Source organism: Artibeus jamaicensis, unplaced genomic scaffold (genome assembly GCF_021234435.1).
Source record: "Artibeus jamaicensis isolate MK-2021 breed Jamaican fruit bat unplaced genomic scaffold, CSHL_Jam_final contig_3290, whole genome shotgun sequence".
Lineage (NCBI taxonomy): Eukaryota > Metazoa > Chordata > Mammalia > Chiroptera > Phyllostomidae > Artibeus > Artibeus jamaicensis.
In genome coordinates this window covers 328,904-336,630 of record NW_026521779.1, presented here as the reverse complement: position 1 = coordinate 336,630, position 7,727 = coordinate 328,904, and positions in this window count along the sequence as shown.

Genomic DNA, 7,727 nt, shown 5'->3' with positions numbered 1-7,727 from the left:
TAAATATATACACAGATTGCACTGGCCAGGTAGCTCAGTTGGTTAGAACGTCATCCTGAAAGGCCAAGGTTGCAGGTTCAATCTCTTGTCAGGGCACGTACAAGAATCAACCAATAAATGCATAAATAAGTGAACAACAAATAAATGCTTATTGCTCTCTAAAATCTATAATACATACTTAAGTACACAGATTGAATTCCCACCCCACAAAGAGGTGCATGCTTTAGCATATTCACTGTCAGATGGGTGACCTGAAGTCCAGAAAGGGTTAATCAATCCCAGGACCAAGTTTACAAAGCCGCGGGGGGTTCATGCTTAGATCATCTCCCTCCATTAGACTTGGCCAGCACACTCTGAAGATAGACAGAGGCCCAAGCCTGGAGAAAACCAATCTCCTGGGGAAAGAGAAGGTGCCCCAGAAAAGCAGGTGGGAGGTGAGCTTGGGAGTAAGTAGATCATCTGAGATGACCTGTGAAGGAGGCCAGTGAAGGCAGTTGAGTCCAGTTGAAAAGTCTGGGAAAACGCTCCAGCACCCTGACATCCATGTAGCCAGAGAGAGCCTCCACTGTTCCAAAAACAAACAGACAACCCTCTCTCAAACTTCAAATACAAAAAAGGAAAAGATCAGAGCCTCCTATAGTACACCCACCACCCAAGATTAATAAACACTAACATCTTTCATATTGGCCTGATTCAATTCAAAATTATTTTAAGATGTAAAAGATTTAAAACTCACTCTTCCAAAATGGCTAAAAAGACAAAATACTGACAGTGCCAGGGGCAGGACAAGCTCTGGTGAACATGTTAAACAAGTAAGTCACGTTGGAAAATGATTCAGTAGTTTGTAAGAAGGTTAACCAGGTTTCTCAACCTCAGCACTTCTGCTATTCGGGACTGATCATTCTTTGTGGTGGGGGCTGTCCCACTGTAGGGTGTTCAGAAGCATCTCTGGCTGACCAGGAGATGCTAGTAGCAACTACCTCACCACCACTGGTGGCAACTAAAAATCTCTCCAGACATTGCTAATGTTCTCCCTGGGGGAGGGAACAACATCACCCCAGATGAGACCCATTGGGTTAAACAGGCACCTATCTCATGATTATGCAATCCTCCTAGATAGAGATCTTTTTGCCCACAAAAAGATGATGAGCAATGATCATTATTTATGCATAATAGGCCCAAACAGCAAACAATACAAAATGTCCATCAACAAGTGAATGAAGAAACTCCAGCCCATCCACACCATGGATGATGAAATTAAAAAGAATGAGCTATTGATAGACACAACATTATGATGAATATCAAAAACATCATATTCCACCAAGATGGAAGGACTACGCCTTCTCACACAACCAAGTTTAAAAACAACAAAGTTTTAGCAACAAAAATGCAGCCAAACCACAGAAAATTGAACCACACAGAAGTCTGACAACAACAAACCCTTCGGCCGGGCCAGTGAGAGGGGCAGAGCCAGCAGCGGAGCGGGGTTGGGCAGGAGGGATCCACCGGACCCACCGGGGTGCAAAACCCAGGTGCACAACCCAGGCTGGCAGCCATGGGCGGATCCCAGGTGTGGAGTGGTGGGCGGACCCACTGAGGGCACAAGGCAGTGGACTCACTGAGGGCTGACCAAAGTCACACAGTCGAGTGCAGATAAACTGGTGAAGGAGCAAAGTGGTGAGACAGACCATGCAGGCCCCAGTGGTGGAAAGTGGCAGAGGGGACCGCAATTGTCCCTCTCTGACCCACCCCCACATACAGCATCACAAACCAGCAACCTGGGTGGCCCCACCCTGGTGAACACCTCCTCATACATAACAGACACGAACAGATCAAAACATGACTCAAGAACAACTCAGAGCCCCGGAGCTGATAAATCTAAGCGATGAAGAAATAGCCAAACTTTCAGATGCACGGTTCAAAACACTGGTGATCAGGATGCTCACAAAACTGGTTGATTTTAATCACAAATTAGAGGAACATATGAAGGCTAAACTAATTGAAATGAATGGAAATGCACAGGAAACCAATAGTAATGGAAAGGAAACTGGGACTCAAATCAAAGGAGTGGACCAGAAAGAAGGAAAAAATGACCAAACAGAAAAGGATGAATGAAACAAGAATTCAAAAAAATGAGGGGAGACTTAGGAACCTCCAGGACATCTTTAAATGTTCCAACATCCGAATTATAGGGGTACCAGAAGGAGAAGAGGAAGAACAACAAGTGGAAAACTTATTTGAACAAATAATAAAGGAGAACTTCCCCAATCTGGCAAAGGAAATAGAGTTCCAGGAAATCCAGGAAGCTCAGAGAGTCCCAAAGAAGTTGGACCCAAGAAGGAACACACCAAGGCACATCATCATTACATTAGCCAAGATTAAAATGAAAGAGAGAATCCTAGAAGCAGCAAGAGATAAAGGGATAGTGACCTACAAAGGAGTTCCCATTAGACTGTCAGAGGATTTCTCAAAAGAGACCTTACAGCAAGAAGGGGCTGGAAAGAGGTATTCCAAATCATGAAAACCAAAGACCTACAACCAAGATTGCTCTATCCAGCAAAGTTTTCATTTAGAATGGAAGGACAGATAAAGTGCTTCTCAGATAAGACCAAATTCAAGGAGTTCATCATTACCAAGCCCTTATTATATGAAATGTTAAAGGGACTTACCTAAGAAAAAGAAGATAAAAAGGATGAACAGTGAAAGGACAGCAAACTCACAGTTATCAACAACCACACCTAAAACAAAAGCAAATTAAGAGGACAGCTAGATCAGGAGTGAACCATAGAAATGAAGATCAGAGGGAGGGTTAGCAACAGGGGAGTGGGAGAAGGAGAAGTGGGGAGAAGGTACAAAAAATAAGTAGCATAGACGGTAGGTAGAAAATAGATAGGGGGGAGGGCAAGAATATGGGAAATATAGAATCTAAAGAACTTGAGACACGTGGTCATAAACTAAAGGGGGGAATTATGGGGGAGGAGGTGTGCTGGGTGGAGGGGAATGAAGGGGGAAATAGAACTGTAATGGCATAATCAATAAAATATATTAAAAAAAACATAAAAACCAAAAAACCCATCATATTCACTGTTAATATACTAAAAGTCAGCCCTGGCTGGTGTGACTCAGTGGATTGAGCACCGACCTGCAAGCCAAAGGGTTGCTGGTTTGATTCCCAGTCAGAACGCATGCCTGGGTTGCAGGCCAGATCCCCGGTGGAGGTCACATGAGAGACAACCACGCATTGATTCTTCTCTCCCTCTCTCTCCTTGCCTTCCCCTCCCTTTAAAAATAAATAAAGAAAATCTTTTTTAAAAATGAGAAAAATCTCTAGATTTTACACTTAAAAACTTAAAAAGAATGAATTCTATACAGTATGTGAATTCTATTTCAATAAAAACAAAACATGTTGAAAAAATTCCAGAAACTAAAAATCTAGACATAAAATTATCATAAAATGAGTCCTGACTGGTGTGGCTTGGTAGGTTGGGCTTCATCCTGCAGGCTGCCGGGTTAGGGCACATGCCTGGGTTTTAGGCCCAGTCCCTGGTTGGGGACATGTGAGAGGCAACTGATTGATGTTTCTCTTGCATATCGACATTTCTCTCCCTCTCTTTCTCCCTCCCATTTCCTCTCTCTAAAAATAAATAAAAATAAAGTCTTTTGTTAAACACACACACACACACACACACACACAGAGAACAATTTTAGCCCTGGCTGGTGTGGCTCAGTGGATTGAGTGAAACAATGGGTTGCCGGTTCAATTTCTGGTTGGGGCATGTGCCTGGGTTGTGGGCCAGGTCCCCGGTTGAGGGTATACGAGAGGTAACCACATATTGGTGTTTCTCTTCCTCTCTTTTTCCCTCCTTTCTCCTCTTGCTAAAAAAAAAATACAATCTTTTAAAAATAGCTTTAAAAAACAGTATGAAGAAATATCATAAAATGATTCCATGTAGTACGAAGTTCAAGAAGAGGCAAAATTAATCTATGATGATAGAATCTACATGACAAGTTTGCCTGGGAAAGGATAGAAAGCAAATTTATGCATCAGAGGAGTGGCCACAGGAGTGTGTACATATCCAGTATAAGAATTTGCAGAGCTGTGTACCAAAACATCTGTGTACTTTATCATAAATTGTACCTTACTCAAAATAATTGATAATTAAAAATAAAAGACAACACAGTATAGTTAAAGTGGAAGTCACTTATATTCACCTCCCCAACTTCATTGCCCTCCCCCACTGCAGAAACAACATCCTCAATAAAAGTAATGAGACCGAACAACGACCAGTTGTTGTTCAGTGCCTAACAAGAATCAATTCACTCAAGCTTCCCAGCAACTCCATGAGATAGGTGCTGCTATTATCATCCCTACTACAGTTGGAGAAACTGAGGCACAGGTCAGTGAAGTAACTTGTTCTGGCTCTCACTGTTAGTGTGTGATGGTGCCAGCATTTGAACCCAGGTAGCCTAAGCCTCCTCAGGCAGGGGGCAAGGCACACTGCAAGCACACTACTCCGTGCATATCCACAAACTTGATACATAGTTTTACTCACTGAATTTTTAGTGGATATCAACAATATCCTATGGTTTCATTTTTTACTTGCTTTTTTATTTCCCCTCAAGGCATTGTTTTGGACTTTAGCTTTGTGGACACATTTATGTGGTTCTTCTGCAGTAGATAAATCTACTCTCATTTCTTTCTCTGGCCTCTACTGCTGGAGGCTTGGTTAGAAAAGAGCTTTATCTTTAAAGATTTTTTATTTCACTTATTTACTTTGTTTTTAAAGGGGAGGGAGAAGGGAGGGAGAATGAGAGGGAGAGAAACCACAATGCATGGTTGCCTCTTGCACGCCCCCTACTGGGGACCTGGCTGGGAACACAAGCATGTGTTCCAAGCCCTGACTGGGAATAGAACCAGCAACTGTTAGGTTTGCAGGCCCGCACTCAGTCCACTGAGCCACACCAGCTAGGGCAAGAGCTTTATCTTTAGAGAAACAATTCTTATTCAGTTTCTCCCCTGCAAAAAATCTATCTGGCTCTTAGTTCTCAGCACCGCACCCCTCATCCGCACCATCTGGAGCCTGCCCCCACTTCAGCTTCCTCAGCACTATGACCCCTAGCCATGCCCCTTAAGATGCCCTGTTTGTTCATTCATCTGTATATCCAGCTGCTAGTTACTGAGCTTTTGTGTGTGTGTGTGTGTGTGTGTGTGTGTGTGCACGCACACATGCTAGACCCTGTTCTAGGAACCAGGAACTCAGCAGTGAACAAGACAGATAATGATTTCTGTCCTGGCCGAGATGACAGACTAGACAGACCAGTCATCTCCCTGGTCAAGACAAACTAGAAAGAAAATAGTAGTGTCGAATTTATTTAAACTTGCAAGGAAGAAAAAAATCAAACTCTGTGAGAGGTAGTGTTTGGTAAGAAGGGGATAGGGCTTGTTTTAGGTGGAGGTATAATCAGGGAAGACTTCTCTAAGAAAGTGAGCAAAGATGGAAATGAAGTAAGAGAGAATGCCAAGATGAGGAGAAGCATCGCAAGCAGAGGGAACAGCAGTGCAAAGGTCCTGAGGTGGGGAAAGGAGTATCTGAGAAGCGGTGAAGAGGCTGTAAGGCCAGAGTAAAATGAGTGAGATGAGGAATCAAGACATGTCAGGTTCTCCCTCACCCACCTTTAGTCCTTTGCTCCTGCAGTTCCTTCCACCAGATACCCCCCCCTTTTTTTTAAATCTACTTTACAAATTCCTAATTTGTCCTTCATAACTCAACTTCAGTGCCAACTTTTCTGCCTTCTCCACAGTGGGGTGACTGCTTCCTCAATGCCTCCACAGGCCTGGAATACCTTTCTCCTCACACTGCGTCCACTCATTCACTCTCTCCACAAAGACTGAGTGAGCATAGGCCAGACACTGACCACTTTCAGAAAGGAGTGACATTTAAAATGGCCCTGGCTGGTATGGCTCAGTGGATTGAGTGCTGCCCTGCAAACCGGGGTTGCTAGTTCAATTCTTGGTTGGGCTGCATGCCTGGGCTGCAGCCAGGTCCTTGGTTTGGGGCACACAAGAGGCAGCCACACATTGGTGTTTCTGTCCCTCTCTTCCTCCCTCCCTTCCCCTCTGTCTAAAAATAAATAAAATAAAAAATCTTTTAAAATAAATAAATAAATAATAAAACAAGGCCATGGGTCAGCTATGACGGGGCATGGGGGCACTCTGGGAAGGTCTCTCAGAAGGTGACATTTAAACAGAGACCTAAATGATCAAGAGGACAACATTGAGGACATGTGATGGAAGGGCATTCCAGACCAGGAAGCAACCTGTGCAAGAGCCCTGAGATTGGAAGTAAGGTGAGAATATTTGAGGAACAGAGAAGGTGTGTTGTTTGGTAGGGATGAGGGGTGTGATGGTAGATGTGGCTGGACAGGTGGGCAGAAGCTTAACAGGATCACCTTGTAGACCAAGTGAGGGGTGGGAAGTTTTTCCTAAGAGCTCCAGAGAACTGTGAACAGGTTTTCCAGCAGGCAGAGCGGGGTGTATGGTGTGATTTAGGCTTTCCAAGGTTCCAGAGAGGACGGAGAGAGGCCAGAGCAGCTGCAGTTGTCATATTTGGTTGAAATTGTACAATTGGTGCTTGCTCTTCAAGTTTCCAGCCTGGAGTGTGACTCTGTTTCAGGTGCCACCACACCCGGGTGGGCATTGATAAATAATCACTGAGTAAACAAATGCCAGAAGGTTGGAGTGAGAATTTGGCAGGTTTCCGCAGCTCCATCCCTGGCAGGCAGCAGAAGGCCTATCCCTAGGCAAGGTGGCCCATTCCCTGGGTGGGCATGGAGCCTTACTCTGCCACATTCTCCCCATCTGTAAAATGGGTGGGCTGGAGAATTAGAGGAAAACACCCTGTCCCTCAGGACAAGGGCCATAAACATCCTGGCTCTGTTATTTGGGTGAGGGGCACCTCTCTGAGCCTGTTTCCTCATCTGTAAATCTGGAGTACAAATGACTAGCTCAAAGGATTCTTTCATTGAATGGATAAATATTCAAGGAACAGCCAACATGGCCTCTTGGAGTGAGCAAGTGGAAGGTGGGAGGAAAGGAGAGAGGGCAGATCGTGCAGGGCCTTGTGGGCCGTGGCTAGAACTTTGGCTTTTACTTTGAAAAGGTGGGAGCCATAAGGGATCTAAGCAGAAAAGGGACAGGAGTTGACACCGTTGTACATAAACACCCTTGGCCTGTTAGGGAAAAACAGACTATGAGGTCAAGGGCAGAGGCTGAAAGATCTGAAAGGAAGAGATGGGCACTGGTCATTAACAGAAGACGGAAGAAGACTGGCCCCAATGGGGACCTTGGGAGAGGAGAGAAGTGGGCAGATTCTGGGTCGGTATGATTTCTCCTCCTCCTTCTCTCTCTCTCTCTTTTTTTTTTCCCTGTTAAAATCTCCAAGGAGTGGCGCAGAGCGGGTAAAAAAGGGAGAACATCTTGCCCTGGTCTCTGGTGCGAGGCAAACTACTTACAACCGCCTGTCACCAAGGTACCCACAGCTCTCCGCGCTTTGGCAGGTCCCGGGAGGGCGCCAGCGTGCAGGCACCACCCCCGGGGAGCGCTCCCAGCCTCGCGCCCCAGGGACCACAGTTTGGCCAAGTCACTGGTTGTAAAGAGAGTGTGGGTTGGGCTAAGAGCCAAGCTTCAGTCTCCAGAGACTCCAGGAAACCCTGGAGAAGGTCTGTAG